This window comes from Microtus oregoni, unplaced genomic scaffold, assembly GCF_018167655.1.
Source record: "Microtus oregoni isolate MIOR12 unplaced genomic scaffold, Mior012 000020F_ref0000438, whole genome shotgun sequence".
NCBI lineage: Eukaryota > Metazoa > Chordata > Mammalia > Rodentia > Cricetidae > Microtus > Microtus oregoni.
In genome coordinates, this window is record NW_024543079.1 from 29,374,189 (window position 1) to 29,399,103 (window position 24,915).

Genomic DNA, 24,915 nt, shown 5'->3' on the forward strand with positions numbered 1-24,915 from the left:
CACCACAACCCATTGGGCCCCATTAATGCAAACGTCCTGACTAAATTCTTTTTCATCAATCAATTATCTCAAATCAGAAACTCTGGGGGATACTTAAAACTCTCCACTTATCGATAGCCTTAGTCAATGTCAAATTATACCATATGGCAGTTGATGTAGCCATTAATCCTCATATAGAATTATAATAGAAGGAACATATTCTATCAATTTCTCACATCCTATCTAATGGGCACTGTAATAGATGGCATGGGTTATCCTGCATAGGAGGGGCCTACTCACTCACTGATGCTTCCCAAATACTTGCCTGTAACTTTCATTAATGCCTAACAAGGTCACATTCAAACTCTCATGCAACGAAGACTATAAACATAGCCTTTTTATATAGAGATATCCCAAAGCAAATCCATGGCACACTTGCCATGAATCATATAGGGTATAAACACTCATCAGACAACCTCCAATAGCAATTCCCAAAGTAAATACGATTGCTGTATCTCATCCAAACCATCTGCAGTGGACAGCACAGGCCAAGGGACCCTAGGGAGATGCCCGGCATTGTCATTCTCAAGCCTCAGCCTTTCTTGCTAGTGTCTCTGCTGAGGTAAGTTCTTTCAGTTGAACAGAAGTGAAATGTGTGAGCTGCCTGGCTACACAGAATCTAGCCGCACAGTGAGTCCCACCTGACGTCCGGCTGAGATCCATTACCCCTTTTAGGAAACTTGCCATTTTTAAAGAAAGGGGAGCTGCTCTCCGTGGGCAGTCAGGGCTCTTATCTGCGCAGCAAGTCACTGGCTGAGCCACATTTTCTGCTAATTAAATTCACTGTGGGAGATTCCTAACGTGCGTCTCCATGGGAAATGGATCTGAAAATCTGGATGCTGCCCCTAATTGCTTCGGGTAACCAGGTTATAAAACCAGCACGGTCAAGCCTGGAGAAAACAGAGCTAGATAAGGGTGTCTAGATGTCAGAGCACGTGGGCTTCTGCAGCCTACAGCTAGGAAAGCAAAAGCCAGGCTTAGCTACAACTGGGCACGTTCTGAACAAGGCCTGTACCTCGTGCTTCTCAGTTACTTACCTAGGGATGCAGCAAACAGTAAATGGGGAAGAAGCACAGTGGTAAATGACAGTATGCGACTTGCTTAATCTGTGCTGAGATTATCTCAGGTCCGGGCCTTGGCAAACTATCCAAAATGTGGTCCATACATTGACAGCCTCACCATCACCTGGGAGCTTGCTGTAAGTTCACAAACAAGGGTCCTGCCTCAGAGGGGCTTAAGCAGAATAACTAGAGGAGTGGAGCCCAGTAATCGGAATGGGAACAACATCCTTACCATGTGAGTCTAAGACCCACTGAAGCTTAAAGAAGGCCTGGCTTCAAGGGCACAGCATCAGGAGTGAAGGCATGTGATTCAAAGCATCTGCCATCAGGGAGACCTTGTAGCCCATGTCATCTGTTTCTCATTGTTTTGGTTACTATATGTTCTGGAACATCACTTCAAAACTCAGCAATTTAAAGCAACCATGGCTCCTTGGGCTGGCTGGACCCAGGGAGAACGTTTCCACTGCTTTGCTTGTAGGCAGATGGCGAGAGGAGATGGAGTCACAGGAATAAGTGACTTGGCTAGACATCCGAGATGGCTACTGTATTCGTATGCCCAGTGTTTGAACTGTAATGACTAACAGCTGTCAAGGCATTCCCCGTCTGCACAGACACTCCATGTCTCTGGCATAAGCTACTTCACAGTGTGGCCGTCCCTCTTATTCGATGACTGACCTTCTCTAGAGTGAAAATTCTGAGAGAGCTTGAACAGAAGCCATCGGGTCTATAGGACTCGGGTCTGATCAATCACAACCACACTTCCTTCCTATTTTCTGAATGAAAGACAAGTCGTAGAGACTGCCCAGGCTCAAGGAGAGAGTCCCACATAATCAGGGATGAGGTCATCTCTATAAACCAGCTGCCACATTTATGAAGTGAAGGAGATCTATATCCATTAAAGGCCTTCATGGTTATTATATCCCATGATTCTCTGGTCAAGCAAATATCCGCGCTTCTTAGAAGTCTATTACATCTATCTTGTGGAGGCCCATTTCTCTATGCTATCACCATTGCTCACTTAGCCCTGAGCACACACAGTCTTGCGTTGTGATTTACCTTCGAAATGTAGTTACTCTGACTTCCCAACGTAGTTAGAAGGTCCTCAAGGTCTTTATGCCTCCTTGAAGCTCCATTACCTGATGCAGTGACAAATACATCATGTCAGACGTGCAATGAAGATGTGGTGATGACAGTGACGATGATGTTGCTACCGCCACTGCCGCAGCCAGTACTGCTGCTGCTGCTGCTGCTGCTGCTGCTGCTGCTGCTGCTGCTGGTGGTGGTGATGACAGGCAGAATAGAATCACGACTTTTAAATCATCCTGTCAGCTTGAATAAGTACAGAGAAACCATTTACAGAATTGAGAAATAATACACAGGCTTTTTATAATTTTTCCAAACATCTTTTAAAGGCTGACTTCTTATGATAGGCAAAACAGGGCTGGGAACATTATTTTCTACTGATGTTTTATTTTCTTCAAAGAAATATTCAAATGCTTTTCCTTTTCTCTATTATTCCTCTTTTCTTTTCCCCTTCCCACTTTTCCTTCCTCTTTTCCTTACTTCTTCCATCCTTTTTTTTTCACAGTGCAGAAGGAACTGTGGCCTGTAATCATTAAAATATTATATGTCTTCCAATGATGTTTTTTTACTCCTGTGAATTTAGTGTGGCCACATAGCTGAATGTGGACAGCAATGCTCATCAGGTCGGCCCTAGACTCTAATGACCTCTTGCCAGTTCCTGTGGCAAACTGAAGGTGGCAAAAACACTTTGAAGCTCTGACACTGTATGCTTAGGAAATAAAAGCCACTTGGGTCTCTGAGTCACAACACAGAACAGAACAATCAAACAAAAACTATTCTCATTGCTTAAACAAGAATCAAATCTCTATTGTGGACATTGAATTAGAGGGTTTATTGTAGTGGCTAAATCTTCACTCATAGACCAACCTCATGCCCAGAATCAATATCGTGTTGTGTCAAATGTCAACACTTTAAACTGACATTTAAACTGCACATTTTTACCAAGAAATATATTTTTACCAAGAAATTTATTTTTTTAACCAGGAAATATATTTCTAACATACTCTCTTAATAGTAACTCATTAGTGAATTTGTTTAAATATTTCACATTTTTCTCAACCAGATTCTACATAACGTATATTTAGAACAATATTTCATTACTCATACAAAACTGATGTCTCTAATCTGTTTCTACAACGTATTTTCCATCAAGTCCTTAACAGGATTTCAAAAACAACCTGTGTATATTTCACTCTCTGGACCTGTTACCTTTTCTTATTCTATCTAAACTCATTCAGTCACTTCAAAAAATTGTGAGGACCTATTATTATGTGCTAGACAGACCTATATCCTTGAGATGCCAAGACAAGTAGAGCAAACACAATCAGAGTAAAGTCCTTCCCAGTGTGTTCTAGAAGTGGAGGTATGAAAAGTAAGGTGAAGGACAAAATGAAAAGATCATGATATTTTTACAAAGATGGGACTACTTCTCTGGACTTTGAGAGGGTGAGAGGCAGAGGAAGAAAAGATTAAAAGAGACTTTGGGAGTATGACAAAGGAACCCTTGTATCCTGCTGGGATGTCCATCTTAAGGCTAAGGATCTCAATAGCATGGACCAATGATGTGTGAGCGATCACCTTAGGTTCAGGACTGAAGAGCAAGAGTGGCTTGTGAGGATTTGTTCAGATCTGACTGTTCTACATTTTACATTTTTATTCCAATGTTCATGTGGGGCACTTAGCTCAGCTGAAGGAATCCTTGCCATCTCACAGAGAGAACTGTCCCAGTCTTATGCATGTAAGCTTGTCTCAGCAAAGGTAGCTTGGCTTCCTCAAGGTAGTTAGATGTCCCAAGCTTCTGCCTGAGCTCTCCATATTCACACGCTGTTATTCTCTGCTGAAGTCCTTCTTGGATGGCATTGTTGCCCAGAGGATTCCACTTCCAACCATGTTGGAAAAAGTGGTCAGTCTTTCTGCTTTTGAATGCTGACTACACATTACTGCTTGACTGCTTTAAAAAAAAAATCTTTGACTTATCCAGACAGGATTGATGCCTCTTCTCACTCACTGCTCATCTAAGTGTACAATATCATTTTTCCTTTCAGTTTGGAGCACAGTATTTTTTAATAAGAGAAATTAGCTTGGTAAAGTTGATGATTTACAAAAGATAATAATAGAAAAGAAACTTAAGGGCTAGATTATGAAAAGTGTTGTTAGTAATTTAGATCTAGTGTTATTTAGGCACAAAGGAATTTAAGACATGATGCCATGTAATTAAAGTATACTTGAATACATAAATACTCAATGGTATGTTATCTTGGTTTTTGATAGTATAAGGAAATACTCTAGGAAGAATACCTCCATCAGGAAAAGCTGTTTACTTAGGGTTATAGTTATAGAGGTGCATGTTTAGGGGACTCATTTGGTGATGACCTTCTTCTCGACAGAGTTCCAGTGTGGCACATAGCATCAAAAGGGAAGTTATTAGAGTAATTTACAGGCTATGGTATGGGCAGTCCACTAATGGCTGTCTTCCAATGGAGAGGCAAAGAATCTGGTAGTTGTTAAGTGCATGATGTCCAACAGCCCCACTCTGCTACTAAGTTTCTAGATAATTCCTAGAGAGCTTCTGGTCTTCAGTCTACATTGGAATCCTGCAGATGTAGATTCTAATACCAGTGAAGAAGTGCCTCAGCAACAAAGTAGATGGGCTTGCCAGTAAGAGTAGGGGCAAGCAGGCAAAATGCAAAAATTTTCTTCTTTTCCTTTTCCCATGTTGTTTTGTAGTCTGACACAAGAAAGCCTGTCATAGATTTAGAGTGGTTCTCCTACAATTAATGGCGCACACAAGGAAGTCTCTCTCAAATGTGTCTACCTGTGTGGCTTCTAGTTGATAACAAATTTAGCCAAGTTGCCAACTAAAGTCAACCACTGCACATGATAATAAACAGAGAGTGCAAATACCTGTCTGTGTGAGCCTCTTCATTTTCTTATAAAGCTATGAAGATACAATAATGGGTGCTCAACCCTAGTGGCTTTCTTTAAACCCAATCACTTTCTAGTGTCCTCAGTTAAGAAGATCACAGTGGGATCCTGAATTCCCACATGAGACTTTTTAAAGGAGAGACACAAGTAAACCATAGCTTGAGTATCATGCCATAGTCACAGCACCCAATGCATGAATGTGTAAACATACACACGGAGAGTCATAAACGCATGCATACACATACACACACAAATAATCAGAGTAAAAAATTTTCATAAAGCAGTTAAAAAGATCTTCTAAAATCTTAAGACATTATAAAATTAGTGATCATAGCATAGAGAACATATCTATGATACCAAGATAGTAAAATACAATAAATGTATTGTTGTCAAGTTTATAGAGAAAGGGCGCTAGAATGACTCTAGGTTATAATTTTTGAAGAAAATAATATATCACCATTGTGAATTAATAGAATAGCTAAAACTTGAGAGAGTACAGGTGACAGAGAAGAAGGTGATGAATTCACTTTGCTATCCCAATTGTGAATGTTCTTAGACTTAAAAGTTTGTTGTTTTTGCATAACTGATGGTTTGGTAGGAGGAAGGGGCTTAGAAGCATTGGTCTGCAGAGGTTCTGTTCTAAACCATAACTGCTAAATTGAACCAAGTGGTAGAGAGCAGTACTGGAAGTCATCCAAAAACAGAATCCTGAGAAAAAGGGATAAACTGGCCCAATGGAGTGAGAAGAACAACATCAGCCCATCTATCAAACACAACCAGGTGGCTTTATCTCACCGCACTTGTTCTTGGAGGAGAGAAGTAGACCCCACACCATTAAAAATGACAGAAAACTGAAGTTGGTATGAGAAAACATGAAAGAAAATCCAAAGGCAGACTGTGTAACTTCAAATGATTCCACAGTCAGACAGCTACCTTTGTTTTCACTTATTGCCTTTAGTTTTGTATGAAGTAGTTTCAGCATTTGGCAGGACAAGCCTACACATGGATATACCATTCAATTTGTATTTTCCTCGATCCCAATGAGAAAAATAAGGTCGTTATTCACCATCAACCTCAGCACTGGCTGGTCATCATGAAGTCACAAGCTCATCTGATCATCGAGGCCAGGGGAATACTAGGCTGTAATTGGCTAGCCTGGGTACATGACAAATGTTCACCCTGTGAAGCATTTGATGAAGGCCAAATGACCAGTACTAAGCTAAAGAAAGTATCATCAATAAATCTGGGAGTTGTTATTGAAAATATGGAAGCTGATACTAAGCGGGAAAATAAGAATTATATACAGCTAGATTCTGTATGTATTTACTTATTCAGAGAGACACATACACACACACACACACACACACACACACAGAGAGAGAGAGAGAGAGAGAGAGAGAGAGAGAGAGAGAGAGAGACCGAGGGCAAGCAACATACTATGGTGTGTATGTGTAAGCCACAGGACAACCATTTGGGGAGTTGGTTCTCCCCTTGCCTTGTTTTGAGGATGGGTCTTTCTTGGGTTTCCCACTGAGTTGCATACTCCAGGCTAGTTGGCGAAGCCAACCCTCCTTGTTACCCCGAGGCTGGGTTGTGCATGTGATTGACATGTAATAAATGTACTATTTTACTGATGATTAGCTTTCATCATTGAAAGACAACAAAACATGCAATTATGAAGATAGGCGAGCTTTTTTATTGGTAAAAAGAAATGAGGAAGGAAAAGAAAGTGCCACTGTGCATTTCCATTGGTATCGTGACTTGGAGGAAGAGAGACTTGGGAACAGGTTAAAGATCAAGTATTGCAGAAATGCTAAGAGGAAGAGGGAGCAGTTTCAGGTCATCCTCCAGGTGGAGAGGAAATTTAAAGGTGAGTAGTGATGGGGGTTCCCATGCTGTGAAAGCCACCTAAGTTCTGAGTCATCTGGATGATGCAAATACCAGCTTGGCTGTATAAATCAAGCCTATCATTAGATGAAAAGTTTTGACATTTGCTAAATCACCTACAAAAACCATGACAGGCTGCAAGGAAAGCAAGTGCAGTATGGGATACACTGGAAGACAGGCTCCATCCACCATGGAAACAGCACAATGACCCTTGGTGAAATTAGCATGATTGAATTAGACCTCTGCTTCCATTTAGACTACTCTTGCCATCTTACCTTTGCTACAATGGCAATTTTTGACAACAGAGGATGTTTGCCTTCTTTCTATTTTCCAATTTCTCTCAAAATAATATCCCTTTTTAAAAGATGGAGAGGGGAAGAGAGAGGAAGATAATATATATATATATACATATACATATATATATATATATATATATATATATATACACACACACACACACACACACACATATCATATATATGAGTGAGAGCGGATTGGGATACCACTGAGTTCCTGAGTTTCTGTTAGCGAGGTTTTGTCACATAGGACATTTGGTTAGAGAGCTCTTCACATGGGAGGCCAGGTCTTAGCACCCTCTTTTGTTCACACCTCAGGCATAGTTTTGCTACTTCCTTGACCTTTAAAAGTTATAGTAATCCTAATGACATCACATATATATGCCAAAACCTTAGGACTAGCTCATAACTGTTTCTAATGAAGAATAAAGACCCTTTAGGACAAAGCCATCCCATTCAGTGCAGCTATGGTAGTCTAGACTATCATGACAGTCTCAGCAACAAAGAGTCAAAGAAGCTTGTAGAATGGTTCATGTTGTTGCTTTTTCCAAGCCCAAGCTGTGACCTTTTGTCTCTGCTGTCACCTCCTCAGCCATCTTCCTTGGGAGATTTCCAAGTATAGCTGGATAGTCACCAAACTGGATGATATTTTATTGGTTGGCATTGTATGAGAGAGCCAGAAAAGCTAGGGACAGAAATCTATTTTATTTTCCTATGTACTTTTTATGATTTATGAAAAATTGATCTATTCCCTTCTGTTAGAAAGCCATGAGTCAGAGAAATGCAGTTACAATAAAGTGGCAGTGTCATTTCTAAAGTAGACCATGCTGTGGACTACAAATGATGGCCAATTAAAATAAGTTATTCCTGTCTTGTGGGGCATTGTGGAATGAACTATCACCCATGATGAATTAAAGCCAGGGTTCAGAAGCCTTTCTATTGACTAGCCTGTGGTATAATTTATAATTATTTCTGTTTATGGGCAACGCGGGGCAAAGGAGCTAGGAAAAAAAAACTGGACTAGCCCTCATCTGCAGATGAGTAAGAGTAATGAAAAAGGTACATGCTTAAGAACTGGAGCCATAAATATCTTTTCAGTCACTACAGTATCAGGCATCTACACGGATATAGATATATAGAAGAATATCTTCAGCTTATAACCTAGCCAGCCCTACTACAATGGAATGGAAAACTGTATCTTCTAGACAACTCACATCCTGGGAGCCTGGGATCTATCTCAATGCACATTCTGTGTGTAGCATTTTATGACAACAGGACTAGATTTTAAGGTAGTTCCTTCTCTGTTTTGAGAATCTTCTCCTCTTCCTCTTCCTCCTCCTCCTCCTTCTGTTGTTTCTCTTCCTTCTCCTGTTCCTCCTTCTTCTCCTTTTCCTCCTCCTTGTCTTCTTTGTTTACTTAATGCATCTTAAGATGGCCTTGAATGTGTAATTCTCTTGCCTGTGCCTCCAGTTGCAGGAATTACAGGTATATAAATACAACTAGTTCTTTGAATCTCAGTTTTCTCCCACAAAAGTTTAAGAGAAAGAGATACTCAAGTCTTACTCATCCCCTTAAAACATATTAAAGAATCAGCTATTTGTTGACCTCTAAACTAATCTTTGAGCAGTATCAAGAAGCAAAATGGGAATATTATTCACTCTGCCTGTTTTATTTGGGATTTCTATTGCTGTGATGAAATACCATGGCTAAGATGGAGTGGAAATGGTTTATTTGACTTATACTTCTATATCATCATCAAAGAAAGTCAGGAAGGGAGCTCAAACAGTGCAGGAACCTCAAGGCAGGAGTTTATGCAGAAGACCCAGGAGTGCTACTTACTGATTTGGTCTCCATGGTTTGCTTTCTTATAGAACTCAGGACCACTATGCCAGGGATGGCACCACACAGAATGGTCTAGGCCCTCACACATTGATCACTAATTAAGAAAACTCCACACATGCTTGACGACAGTCTGATCTTATGGAGGCATTTTTTAATTGAAGTTCCCTTCTTTCAGATAACTCTACCTTGTATATATTGACATAAAACTATCTAGGATACTATCTGAATGGATATCTGGTGTAGAAAGTCCTTCTGTCTATGTGTTGCTTTTATTGGCTAATGAATAAAGAAGCTGTTTTGGCTTTAGAAAGCATTAGAAAGGTTGAGATGTTCTCCTCTAGTCCATACTTTTGCCTGGTCCTCCCAGCATCTCCGGTTTACCTGACAGTGATTCAGTTCTGTGCATCTCCTAATGCTGACTATTCAAATGTCCTTGTGCTCCTATGACAGTCTGATTCTCCAAATCTATCCAGTTCAGACCTTCTCCTCCTTGCTTGTGTTTTTTCACCTCCAGAGAAGGAGGCGTGGTAAGGTTAGACAAAGTAAGGATGGGTGAAATTTCCAGAGTGGGATCATTCCTTTCTTAGAAAAAACATCATACAAGTAAAAAATGTAACATACAAATAATATAATCTGGACTGAAAGGACTTAATTTATGAGTGTGTGTGTGTGTGTGTGTGTGCGCGCGCACAGAATAACAATTAGTGAAAAAGGAGGCCATGAACTTGGAGGAAAGTGAGTAGGGGGCTATATGATAGTGTTTGAAAGGAGGAATGGGAAAGGAGAAATGTTGTTATATTATTATCTCAAAATTTATTTAAAATTTTATTTAAGGGAACTCAATTCCATTACTCTCCATGCAGGTCACTTGGGTTCACAATTTCTGAAGACAGCCCTTTCTCAAAAAAGGATGTTTAATCCAGTTGTGCTATTAGCCCTTGATTCTTTTATATCTCCTTGAACTAAAGTCACATAGTCATGACAATCTTCAAAGTTCTCCACTGGAAGATGTCTAGCAATTTCTTCAAACAATTTACTTTAAGAACAATTTTAAGGTAGGCTTCTTACTTGCTGACACCCAACATCTCTGAAGAGCTCCACTCATATTCCTTCCTAGAGAATAACATATAAGACTTAGAAAGGATATGGTAGCATTGCCAGTTATAAAATATACAACCTAAGTGCACTATCCAGACTTAATAGCTATCGCCAGAGAATACACTACATACACACCGCCAGAATATAAGTATAGATGTCTGAAACCTCTCTGTGTAAGCTGGTGAGCTCTGGATTATGTCTTCTTCATACATCATATCAGAGACAAGAGGTCTTCGGGCTTGGCTGTGAGTAGATATTCTCCCGACCTTAAAATGTCCACTGCTTCAAAAATAAGCAGATTCCGCAAGGCACTGAACTGAGTCTCTCGGAACCTTAGGCTCTTGCTCAGCCATCTGCATCTTCTCACTGTGAGATTATACAGCTGCAAACTTGCTGAGGTCAGGGGTGTGTGGGTGCGGAAGGGTGTGTTTGTAAATGCCATTGGCCATTTCTTTCCACTGCCTTGGAAGACGTTTTTGTTCATCATAACATTTTATGTCCTTAAAGCAGGTCACTTGGAGTCTTGACAGACACAAAACTTCTTCTAACCAGCGCTGTGACATCCATGACTAGCATGTCTTTGGAGAACCTCATTGTATAGTAGTGGGGATGGATTTTCATCTCCCTTGGGAAGCTTACCATGAAATCATGTTTGTAAATCTGTTCACCTTTTCCACTGCTTTGTTTTTACTGGAATGTTTGTAAATGTGGTCTCTCTGTGTTCTGCAGGCAATACACAGAACAAGTAAGTAGCACAGGAAAAGTGCACTACTGGATCCCAATCCGTGTCCCAGAGACTTTGGGGTGACACTACTCCAGATAGACCTCATGTGCTTGCAGCTGCTAGAATTCAGCAATGGCTCACAGGTTAGATGGGAGTTGCCAGGTGTTTGTGTGCCTCCCCCAGGCAGACTCCACCAACAGCAATGTGCTTCTGTGCATGTTTGTTCCTAAATCATGGTTGAGATTTCATCCAGCCCAACTTGAAGCAAATAAGTATTTCAGCAGAAAGAAGTCTCCACGATACATGGAATGTCATCGAATTAAGAAAGCCACTAAATTCACAGCAGTTACAGAGAAGTGGGAGGGAAGGACTGAGAGGAAAGGGGAATTCATTCTGACCTGGGCTCTTCTGATCTCTGTGCTTGCCTTCTTCCCTTTCTCTTTCCCTCCTCTGCCTCTCACTGAAGGTTTGTTTTCCTCCATTTTATTATCACTGCCTTTATTTCCTTAGCCAAACTCCTGAAGACAACAACCTCAGTAGCACAAGGGAGAAAGTGTGTCAGAAAAAGTGGGACCCTGAACAATAAGCTCTGTCCCCCACCTTTCCTGGATCCTTTCCCCTCCCACCAGTAGTGCCTTGAATGCTTCAGCGAATGCTGAGAGCCTGAGTTTAAGCAAAGGCATGCAGGGCCCTCTACCTAGAAGCAGGTAGTAAATCAACAATTAGAGCACAGAGCTGCTAAAAGCTCTTACCCAAAGGGTCCTGCGATTATACTGTGAGCAAATTAAATTGCCTGCTGCTTCCATTCTCACCAGGTGATGGGAGGCACACAGTGATAAAAGATCAAGAAATACACCGAATTGGATTTCTGCCTAAAAAAAACAAAACAAACAAACAAACAAAAAACCCAAAAGCAAAAAAACAAAACAAACAAAAAACTCAAAACAGTGTTGCCAAAACTTGGAAGCCAACATTGAGTTTTACAAATGATAATTTCCACAAAAGGAAAAGAGGAATTCCTTGTGCTAATAATTTTATGGAAAATGGGGATCAAGTCTCTGAAGGAATCCATGTTCAGGAAATACCACAATCTGGCATTTCCATAAGTGGATAGTGACATCCCTCCGGTTTCCAAACAATTAAGGCAAACATTAATCTTACCAAGTCTTCCTAGTGGGGCTGAGATATTAGTCTGGTGGTGTTTCATACCTGATAGAAATTCAAGAGGGAGGAAGAGGAAGAAATCGAGGTCCATTCAAGCATTTGATGGCAGTACATCAACAAAAAGCAATCAAGGCTTTTACACACAGAACTGCCAAAGGGAGCTCAGACTCAGCAACAAAATTCCCATATCATCAAATTAGGCAGTCTTCGTGTGGGAGAGCCATAGGCTGATAGGGAGCCTAGACTGAGATCCCAACATTTAATTAAGAAGTCAGCCTAGATTGAGATCCCAACATTTAATTAAGAAGTAAGCCTTGCTTGTTAACAGCAAACACCTCTAGTATTGCCCTCAGCAAGCAAAATCGTTCAAGGAAACTTGCCAACACCCCCAAATATGAACTTATTGAAGTCACACAATAACACAACAGTTAAATACACATACACACCACACACACACACACACACAGAGAGAGAGAGAGAGAGAGAGAGAGAGAGAGAAAGAGAGAGAGAGAGAGATAAATGAACCCATTTCAGGAAGAAGTTGACAAGTTCTTAGTAATGACTGCAAGTTGTGCACCATAGTTCCTAACCTGAACCTCCAGGAGCTATAAAGGAACCTATCACTGTAAGCCTATTAATTATGAATTCCTAAAGTCTTATGAAGTCATTTCTGTCTGGTTCCCTTCTGTGCAGAACCCAGAATGAAATGTGTTTTTCAGCAGATCCCCTTCCTTATTCCAGGGTGATCCTTGTTTATTTAATGCTTTTCTAATCACTCTAGGGAAAACAAGAGAGAAGCCTTACAGAGACTGCATCTTAGATCACACCCAAAGTCTGTGTATCAAACGCTTAGTTCCAAGCCTGGCTTTACTGGGAAGTGGCAGAACCTTTAAGAAGTAGGGTCTACCTACTAGGGGATTTTGAATCATGTGGAGCCTGCTCTTGAAGGAGATAAGAGAGATTCCAGGCCCTCTCTCTCCTTTTTACTTCCAGACTATGAGGTGATTATTTGTATTCTGCTGTGTCCCCGCTGATACAATGCAACGCTTCACCACAGGCCCCCAAATCAGTGAGGCCAATGCACTGAAACCTCCAAAACTGTTGGCCAAAAATAAACCTTTTTTGTTTAAAAGCTGGCTATCACAGGTACTTGTTATAATGATGGAAAGGTAACTAACATAGACTTATTAATTTAGTTCATCAAATTTTTTTATATTTATTATTTAATTAAAAATTTCCACCTCCTCCCATTTCCCTCCCGCTCCCCCATCCTCCTTCCCCTCCCTCTCCAGTCCAAAGAGCAGACAAGGTTCCCTGCCCTGTGGGAAGTCCAAGGTCCTCCCCGCTCCATCCAGGACTAGGAAGGTGAGCATCCAAACAGACTAGGCTCCCACAAAGTCATTACATGCAGTAGGATCAAAACCCAGTGCCATTGTCCTTGGCTTGTCTATACTACAGCTCTGACTTTTCTTAGTTCTTTTTTCAATTTTTTTCTTTGTATTGTGTTTGGTCATTTAGGGATCTTTAGGCTGTTTTCACATAGAAAACGTATGAGTGGCCCTCAACAGTCATCACCATTGGTCCTAGAGTGCACTCTTCCCAGATAAGAAACAGCACATGCAATCATGACAGTTCAGCAAGTGTTCATTTATGCCATTGGCATGTGCTCAAGTGAACAGATAAATTTGAATGACATTCCGGGGTGATGACTATGCACTTGAAATGGCATTTTTCTCATGCCTCTACCTGCCAATAAAGCAAATAATGTACACTTTCCTTACTGAGTAAAATGTTGCTTATAATTGAAATAGTCCCTTCTCCTACCTCTACATCATACACACACACACACACACACATATACAAAATTTTTTAATTTTAGGAATAGTCTATGAATGCTATTATATTTAATCTTTTAACATTTATCCCTAAGCCACTCTAACCATAGAAATAATATAAGTTTACATATAGACTTTCCATACTCTAGTAATTTCGCCACTAGTGTTTACCCAAACGAAATGAAAATATATGACCATAAAAGGTTCTACAAGTATATTTAGAGCAGCTCTATTCACATAGCCTAAGAATTGGAAACAAACCAAATATCCATCAACAGGAGAGCTAGGAAATACAGCGTGCTATATTTACACAATAGAATACTGTTCAGCAGTATGAAGAAACAAATGATGTATATAAGCATCACACAGTTGAATTTCAAAGAAGGAAGCATAATATTTGTGTGGAAAAAGATCCACACCAAAAGTGTGTCTCACATAATCCTACTTATGTGACACTCAAGAACAAGGACAACTATTCTAAAGTAACAGAACACATAAAATAACTGGCTGAATGGGGGAGGAGCTGTCTGGAAATACTGAGAAGGAAGTTTTTAGGGTGAAGCAAATGTTCTTTGTCTTGAGAAGAGTGTCTGTTGTGTCGATATATACACTTACACACTAAAACATGCGGTTCTAATGAACTTGACCCTATGCAAGCCACACCTGAATTACAGCAAAGACTTAAAAATAGTGTACTATTGGCTTAGTTGAAAAATAAATTTAACATTCTAACTCAGTGTATACTCAAGCAATATCAAAAGTTCACTTTGTGCAGTTACATAATAAGTTCATCACTCAGTTATTCCAAGGGCTCCTGTCTCCTTCAGGTACACCACACATATCTCCTGTAGATTCTCCACTAAAGACCCCCTAAAGAACCCACTGATGATATCTGAGCCCCTTCTGACACACATGCACTGGCAGAAAATACAAGGACAGGGTTCCATGGCTGAGTGAGAGCATCTACCACGCATCACCATTGCCTTCCATCCTTTTGAAACATAAAATCATCACCACCAACTTCCACTCAAAAAGCAGGAAGAGTTGAGTCAATAAATCATTAAATACTATCAGCATAACTGATTCCTGGAATGAGCTCTAAACCATGATTGAAGTTTCTCCATTAAATCAAACATAGCAAGGTGATTTTGTAATTACCCATAAATAACATTGCTGTTCATCCCTTCAACAGAAACTAGGATATGAAACTTTTTGGCAAAAGATAAGGCCTCGGATAACTGCAAAACACACATGGTGACAGTTTTAATAATGTAGGAACAAGTCCAGACTTAAGAAAGGATTTTTAAGTTGTTTATTTTAGTTTTTGAGATTATAATACAATTGCATTGCTCCCCCTTCCCATTTCTCCCTTGAAACCCTCCCACATATCCCTGCTTGCTCTCTTTCTAATCCATTTTTATATTATTATTATATGTGTGTATATTTCTAAATATATTAAGTATAACTTACTCGGTCTATATAATGTTCCTTTATGTATGTTGTATGTATGTATATTCCTAAATACATTAAGTGTAACTTAGTCAGTCTATATAATGTTGCTTTATGTATGTTGTGTGTATATTCTTAAATATATTAAGTACAACTTACTCAGTGTATATAATGCTACTTTATGTATGTTTTCAGAACTGACCATCTTGAAATGGATAACTAGTTGGAGTGTACTTCCCTGGGGAAGACTTTTTTTTCTATTCTCACCATTCTTTAGTTGGCTGTAGTTCTTAGTGTAAGGTTGAGGTCTCCTGAGCTTTATGCCTTCACACTAGCATGTCTATTATTGCTTTCCTTGTCCAGCTCATGTTTACTCAGCAATGTTGGAGAAACTTTATGGATTTAGTTTCTGATGCTGCAAGAAGACAGAATCTTGTGGCAAACTCCTTTCTCCTCTAGCTCTTACAGTCCTCTTGTTTCCTCTTCCTCAATGACCCCTGAGACTTGGCTGCGGGAGCTGTATTGCAGATGTCCACTGGGACTGTCTACAACTCATGTTGTGGTTTGTTATAATATTTTCCACCTGTTGTAAACGGAAGTATTCTTGATGAGGTGCAAGAATTCAGCTATCTGTGGGCACAAGGGCCAACATTTAGGATGGTGTTAGGGATTATGCTAGTTTAGTAAAGTGACACTTAGAGGTTCTTCCCCAAGATCCATGACTTCACTAGCCCTGCGTCGTTGGTTACATTTCCAGTGCCAGGTATGAGCTTCCTCTTGTTGAGCACATGCAGGCAATGCCTCCACGAATCTAGAAGCCTACTTCCCTGGCGATTAGCTCTCATAGTCTCTGAAGGTGCTATGTAAGCTGACAAAGAAGAATGGGGCCCACAGTCATACCCAGGTGTAAAGACTATGAACCACAACAATACCAGCCTGACAAAATGCAAGGTACAGTAAAGGCACTTTTATCATGAGGTAAACAGAAGCTGTTTAATAGTACTTAAGGTTTGCTCAATAGGAAAAAAAAAATTAATGTTCGTTATTATAAACCTAGTCAACTACCCATGGCTAGTGGAGTCATTGAACCCTAGAGGAGAGCCTACTACTAAGACATTTTCTAACCTGTATAATTTCCAACTTCATTCTAAATATTTATCCTTATATCCACAGATCAATAAGCTCTCCCCTCAACGAAGAAGCTTCCTTTGAAGTAGATGGACACAATTACAAAAAGACATACTGTCAAAATGTAGAGAACTGCTGACCATTTGGTTTCCAGGCCCAATTGATATATCTACAACACAACCATAATCCCATGGCTCATGGAACATTATGGGGGTTGGGATTATAAGAGGACAAGGACATCGGCTGCAAGACCATATCTCCTATTTATAACATGGAAGTTGCACTCAAGAAATCCTGACAATATGGTTGCCTAAATAAGAACTGCACTATGACAACAGTTTACATGCCAGTGCACACGGAGGAAATCTCACAGAGCTACACACACACAGAGAGAGAAAGAGAGAGAGAGATGATAACAATAGTAGGTCCATAATTTTAGAGGAAATAGAATATGGGAGGAGTTGGAGAAGGGGTATGGAGGATGTAAGTAAACATATGAAATATTCAAAAAACAGAACTTCAAAATAAATATAAAAAAATAAAGTGGGACTTTCTTAAGAGAAAAAAAATCAATGTCAGTGAAAGGTTCTTACTCAAGGCATAATAGAACGGATTGCAATGTTCCTATATTTGAGTTAGTCTCTGAAAAGGTAAAACTTGACGGATAAGAATAGTGAACATTCCAGGGAGCACTGGAGAAAGGGACTGTATTTGTTGCCTTTGCATGGATTTTTATGAAAAGTACAACTATGGTGTTTTCTTTTTTACTCTCAACACAAACACACTGAATATTTTCATTTATATTTCTCTGTCAAGTCTAATTATTTGTCAGTTTGAGAAGCAACTGTGGGTAGGAACCTCATTTCCTGCCAACAAGATGATGCGGGCTTAAGTGTCATAATTGGTGTGAACTTCACGGGTCTTTAACTTCTGGTTCAGGATCCAACCACTCGCAATATTTTCAAATAATTAACAACAATAAAAATTAGAATCATAATGAAAACCTGAATTTCTCCTCCGAATTAAACTGTAATCAATAAATGAACTTACTTTCTTACTGTGCTTAAGAAATGTATGCCTAAATATTTTGGGAGGCCACAGTAGAAGCCTGGCCTATTTATGAAATAAAGTTGTTGAAATTAAGATACGAGTTTGTTTCCCATAAGGCTGTTTCGGCATATGGTGTTGGTGCCCCAGTCACGGTGACCTTCTGCAAGCAGCAGCCAACCGTTCCCTTGGGGCTTTCTCTTTGCTCTTGACAAGCAGGTCTGAAGCACTGGAAAGTTCATACCTTCAGAAGCATATTCTAGCCAATGAGGAGAGATAAGTGGTTGATGATTACCTAGACTGTCCTCTCTAGGAAGGACGACTCTTGAGGTGTGTTCTCCTCTGCCTCCTAGTGTTACCCAGTGGGAGCAAGCCCTACAGTGTATCTTAGAGTCAGCAGACGCTAGGGTTAGCCTCTCTCTGTGCCTTCCCTGTCAATACTTCATGTTTAAAGCTTCGGCAATCTGACCACATGGATTTTATCTCCACCTCAAACCTAGACTCAAACTTAGGTTGCTGTAATGTAAGTTTGCTTAGACCCTAATCCTGATCTTGATTGAAAATTTTTTGTTTGAGGAAAAATAATGTACTGAGAATCTAATTCTAAATACATAAATAAATAGTCAGTAGGGGTGAGGGCTTGCCTAGTGAACTGTAGAAAGTAAAAACTTCTATAAAAAGGAGTCTATATCACTGTTTCTCAGCCTTCTAATGCTGTGACCTTTTAGTACAGTTCCGTGTGTTATGGTGACCCACAATCATAAAATTATTTCTTTTTAAAATAAATTTATTGATAAAATTGTTTATGTTACTAGTTGATAACTGTAATTTTGCTACTGTTATGAATCTTCATATTTGATATGCAGGATAGTTGATATACAACCCCCAAAGGGGTTATAACTCATAGATTGAGAACCACTGGTCTGGACTGACATTTTAATAGAGAGGTTTTATTGATAGAAATGGTCTGGTTGTTTTACAGTATGCTTTAAGTTCATATTTTTTATCAATGGTATGTGTCTCAGGGTTTCTACTCCTGTGAAGAGACAACACAATCACAGCAACGCTTATAAAGCAAACCATTTAATTGGGATGGTTCTCTTACAATTCAGAGATTCAGTCTATTGTCATCATCATGGTGGGACATAGGAGTATACAGGCAGATGTGGTGCTAAAGAAGCAGCTGAGAGTCCAATACCTTGCAGGCAACAGGAAGTGATCTCTGTGTCACACTGAGTGAAATGTGAGTATATATAAGATCTCAAAGCCCACATCCGTAGTGACACACTTCTTCCAACAAGGCCATACCTACTCCCCACCTTGTCACTCCCTTTGGGGGCTATTTTCTTTCAAACCACCACAATATGTGAAAAATAAACACTCACAGTGTTAACCTTCCTTTAGAACAGGTAGGTGCATGATGTGTCCAGCAACACGTCGGTTATTCCCCATCAGACTTCAAGTAAATTTTAAATAGAACACCTTGGCGAGGGCATTCTTTCCCCAGCCCAGACCCTGCACGCCAGCATATTAGACAGAAACAGCAATTTAATCCAGTAGTTTCTTCAGTCAGTTCTACAAGAATTCTTCAGTGACTGTTGGCTTCATTGTACCTATCTGCGGAAACTGAAAGTTATGTGTTAGGGAAGAAAATACAAGTCCAGTGCTTTTATTCACCTTCAAAGAAGAAAAATAACTTTTCAAGTTGATGTGCGATTGGGACAAAAGACCATCTGGGGCAGCCAGGAGTAGTCTCTCGTCTCAAAGGCTTTCTACCAAGCAGTGGGAATATGAGCACGGGAACAAACTTGGATCAGGAGTTAAAAGCATAAGGGTTGTCACCAGTTGGCACTGGTATGCTGTACAACACTGAAAAAAGACAATACCATCTTCTTTCTTGGCCTTGGGTTCTTTCTGAAATTAGAAAATTCCTCCTTCTTTAATTCTGGCCTCTATCGGTAAAGCTAATTTACTATTCAAGTCAGTGATGGGAATTGTCAAAGTAAGGGCTGTGATAATCTCCTGGAGCTTGAATATGTCCTAAATGATGGATATTGGCTTGAGAAACTGTGCTTTTGTAATTCAAAGGCCTCTTAACCTAAGCCTTTTAAGTAATTTCCATAATCCCTTACTAGTAGAATTCAGAAAATATATCTATCTTATTTTCTGCAAAATAAGCCCAGAACCTAGGAATTTAAAATGAAAGGGGAAGAAATGTATAAAACCTCACAAGGCATTGGGGCTAGACAATAAACTTAGAAGCACTCATTTTAAAAGGATGCAAGTTCTTATCATCATGCCAGCTGGAAGTAGTTATAACTGACATGGTGATCTCAGTAGTCTGTAGGGAGATGAGGTGGGCCTTCAAGTCAATCTCTAACTCTGTGTCTCCATTCTCCAATATGGATTCATATATTCTCAGGTTTTTTTGTTTGTGAGTGTATTTTGGTCCATTTACCAATGCTATAACAAAATACACGAAACTGGATACTATGCAAGAATAACTGCGTTTAACTAACTGTGAATTTGGTATTTTGCATTCATCTCCCTCAAGGATATGGCCTAAGCACTGACTCCAGTGGGGACTTCTGAGAAGACAGCATTACAAGGTCAGATGCCTGTGTATGACAGGGAGAACACCATGTAGCAAGACAGACAACCAGAGAGTGAGAAGAGAAACCTTTCCTCTTTTTATAATTATTCACTCTCAAGAACTAAAAAGGGTCCCAAAGGAATCACATTAATCTCTTTCATGAAGTTTCCCTCCAATGACCTAATAACCTAATATCCTCTCAATAGGGTCCACTTGTTAAAGGTACCCACCATTTAACACACCGTACTGAGAAACAAGCTTCCAATATCAAAGCTTTGGTGAACGATCCACATCCAAACAGTAGAGATGGATCACGCTTCCTTCAGAGGTCAACCACAAGACCTGTGACCCCACACCCCTCTCATTCTCCATAATAGTGTGCTGAACGTAGTGCTCTCCATTACAAAAACAAGTGTAGATATAGATTATTTCAGCCCACAGAAGAAAATGCTGCTTCCTCTACACAGAAGAGAAAGTAAGCCTCATAAATATTCAATACCGTGATAGCCAGGACTCCAACCTAGGTTTGTGGAACTCTAAAATACAAGTAAAATTTCATTTTACTTTTTATTATGCAGTAATGTTCATTGTAACACAAAACAGAAGGATCAGGAAAGAAAAAGGTAAAGTCCTGGAGAGGCTCACAAGCTCCTGAGGAGCTATTGACAGATAGACAACAATAAGAGTCAGTTTTCTGTAAGGATATAGCCCTTGGTAAGTCAACCAAACTCTGTTGGACAGCATCCACCCAGGAGCAAATAGACAGAACAAATCAAACTCTGTGGGTTATTTAGAAAGAAAAAGAGGACATGAAGTTGGAAAGGATTGTGGGAGGTTGATTTGGAAGAAGTTAGGAGACATGGAGGGAATATGATCAAAATTCATTTTATAAAATTTTCAATAGATTAATAAAAATATTATATTAAGTAAAATAAAAAGATAAATAATTGCTACTAAACATTAGACTCTTAATGTTTAGGAGGCATTTGTGAAATGTTAGTCTCCTATATTTATGTTAATATAACCACATTTGTTTTCTTCTACTGTCTATATTACTATTGTCTCAGAAGTCAAGTTCATTTTTCTTCTACATTGGCAAGTTGATATACCTTGGCCTTACTTTCATTTGATCAAGTTACAGAAATCTCTATTTTCTTCTATTAAAAAAAATTATCAAACAGAGTGACTTTTGGAAATGAATTAATGAAGCATTCCTTAAACCTTGTACCCATTTGTGTTTGGGTCTCTTTCAGGACTCTCTATCCACTGATCTATTTGTCTTCCACTCAAGCAGAATGTCCTGATCATAATGACTACAGTTGGCTGAAAAAAAGACTCCTCACTAGAGACATGTGAGCATTAACGTTGAACTCTGTGTGATTGACCTCACTTGGTCAAAGAGCCTTTGCAAATGTGATTCAATTAAGGAAGTGGACAGGAGGAAATGGCCCAGGATTACTGATGCGGTATCTCTACCATCACCTGTGTCCTTGTGAAAGAAGACAGCGTCAGTTAAGACTCAGAGGAGGAAATAGGCATGACTGTATCGGCAGAAACTGCAGCAATGCAACCTCAGGCAGAGAAGACTGATGTCAGGGGCTGGAAGACACAAGGAAGAGAGAGGCCCAGGTGTCCCTAGGCACACCTTTCCTTCCGACTTCTGGCTTCCGGAGCCTGAGAGAATGCATTGCAATTATCCTTAGCCCCCAGATAATGTAGGAATTTCTTGCAACAGTAACAGGAAACCAATGCTGTAGCTCTTTTAGAATACAAAGTTGTAATAAATGGTGTTATGCATTGAAGAGATAGCTCAGTAGCTAAGAACACATGCTATCCAACATGAGGACCAGAGTTCAGATGCCAGCACACATGTAACAAGCCAGGCGTTCCCTGCATACAAGTAATCCAAGTTGTTAGAAGTAGGATACAAGAGGATCACTAAGGCTTCCCGACTTCCAGCCAAGCCAGGAATAACTAGATTCACAAAAACCTTGCCTTAAAGGACTAGGCAGAAAGAGATAAGAAAGAACATTTTTTCCTAGTCATTATTCTTTTTCAAAACTTTCTTGTATTTTTTTAAGTTACTTAGTATTCCATTATAATTGGAATTTTGGCTGAGTATAATTCATATTAAAATTGCACTACAACTATATATTATTAGGATAAGTTGGTACTTTTAAAATATTAGACTTCCCTTCCAGGAATATGATGTTTTTCTTTCCATTAACTTAAATATTATTTTATGCCTTTGGACAATATTTGAGATTATTTGTCTTTTATGAACTATTCCACACTTTATACTCATTCTCTTCTTCTGTCACTAATAATTTTTCCCATTTCTAACTTGCTGTTTCTCTTATAAATAAAGATTTAATTTTCCGTATTTATGCAATCCCACGCATCCTCACTTTTCATGGTCTTACCTGATCACCCATGTTCATTGCTGCTTTAGTTACAATAATCAGGAAATGAAGATAGCCTTGATGTCTATCAACTGATGAAAGGATAACAAAAATATGATACATTTATATAATAGAATAGTAACAAAAATATGAAATCCTCAGCTAAATGGATAAAACTGGAAGCAATTGTTCTTAGTATGGGAGCTCAGATCCAGAAAAACAAACAGTGAATGTTTTCTCTCATTTGTGAATATTAGCTTATAATCTTCGGATATGTGTGTTCTATTTGGAATACCCAAAGAGTTAAGGAAATTAACTAGGGGTCACGGAGAGTGTTTTTAAGGGTGGGGAAATAGAATATAGAACATAGTGATATAAAAGGTTGGAGAGGAATAATGAACAGAAGAGTCCAATGGGGTGGGGAATGGGAACACAAATAGAAAAAGCAATACAGGGAGGGATAGCTAACACTAATCTCTTTTTGCAGTAGATGGCAAGTAACACGGAGACCCACAATTAGCCAAGGTACAGAGAATATGAGACTGCAGAATGCTCAACCTTAACATTTCAAAAAATTATATGGAAACATTCCACTATAGAAGCTTCCTAAAATATATGCTTACATGTGTATAAGAAGAATTTAAATTGAGTTTTTCTACAATGGGACAGTGCCACTACTAGACATCACAAGCAAGCAAATAGAAAGCCCAGCGCCAAGAATAGGTTATCTCTTTAGGGTTTGTTGGTAAGTGAAATCTCATATACCCCTCCCCAACACAAGGGACTATTTTCAATGCTTCTAGCCATCCTCTGAAACAGACAGCATGACCCTACTGATGAATGCACCACATACTTCAGTCCTAGAACATGAAGAAATAAAGCTGGTACTGACTTGGAAGCCTCATCCATATGGACAGCTTTCACAGTGCTGGAAAGTCCTATGCACTGTAACAGAAGAGAAATATAATCACAAGTCTCACCTACCTGCAAACCCTGTGAGCTACAATAATGACCAGCCTGTCAAGACAAACCCACAGGAACAATAGTGGCACTACTATCATATGAGTAACCAATCACTTTCTTACCAGATTTAATGATTTTTCACATGTTAAACTGACACCTATTTAAATATGTCATTGGTCATAGGGGAAAACCTATTGATATTATTCTGCTAGATGGTTATGGTATTAAACCAACTCCTAAAGACCTATTCTTATACCCATAGATCAGCATATCTTTTAACTCTCGTCAAAGAAATCTCTTTTTGCAGTAGATGGCAATTAACACAGAGACCCACAATTAGCCAAGGTTCAGAGAATATGAGACTGCAGAATGCTCAACCCTAAATTGCACAAGTCTCGGGGATCATTGTAGAATAGGGGGTAGAAAGAGTATAAGAACCAGAGTGTATAGATGCCTCCAGGGGATCCAGGACATACACCACTTGCACATACACAGGCACAGATAGACACTTGTACACATAATCAAAAAATAAAATGAAATCATTACAAATAGGTTACAATTATATTTCTTCCAGTTTTTCTCCTTTTGTTCACAACATTGTCTCTCCAAATTCCCCAATTTGAAAATGGAGTTCATTTACTTTTTGTTTGTTTGTTTGTTTGTTTGTTGATTGCAGTGCCAAGGACCCATGCATGCCAAGAAAGCTATCACTGAGCTGCTTCTCAGCCGTCATAGTGTTTTCAAACAAAAAGAGAAATAATGACATTTTGTATAATATAGTTTTAACCAATCCACCGTCCTTTATACCAAATGATCATTTCTTCATTATTTTCCAAATACTTGATATACTATATAATTTTAATTTGATTTCTTTACTTAGAGGAGAAAGTTCATTTCCATATAATCATCCTGCTGGCCCTTGTATTCCTCATTTCTTGTTTAATTATATATAGTCAGAGAATGTAGCAGGTAGAGGCAGGCAAATCTCTGTTGAGTTTGAAGCCAGCATGGTTTACAAGAGCTAGTTTCTGGACAGGCTCGAAAGCTATAGAGAAACCCTGTCTTGAAAAACCAAACATAATAATAATAATAAAATAAAATAATGAAAAATAAAAAAATCTCTATTTGGGATGTATTTTATTGAGATTTCCTCTGTGGCTAAATATGTAGTCGATTTTCACAGATATTCCAGAAAAATAGGGAAAGTGTACATTTCTTCGCAACAGTTTGCACAGTAAAAGAAATACATTCACTCCGGGGACTTCATCATATCATGCTTGTACTAAATTGGATTTCTCGATTATATTCTTTATTACTGCTTATTGCTTCCAACTTTCGACGTATTTGACATTTGAAATTCATACAGCTGTTTATCACCA

General features: G+C 39.2%; 1 pseudogene; it reads left to right on the top strand.

Annotated features, from left to right (window-relative positions):
• Positions 1–545: 545 nt before the first annotated feature.
• LOC121460038 overlaps positions 546–24,915 on the top strand; it is a 35,088-nt pseudogene continuing 10,718 nt past the window's right edge.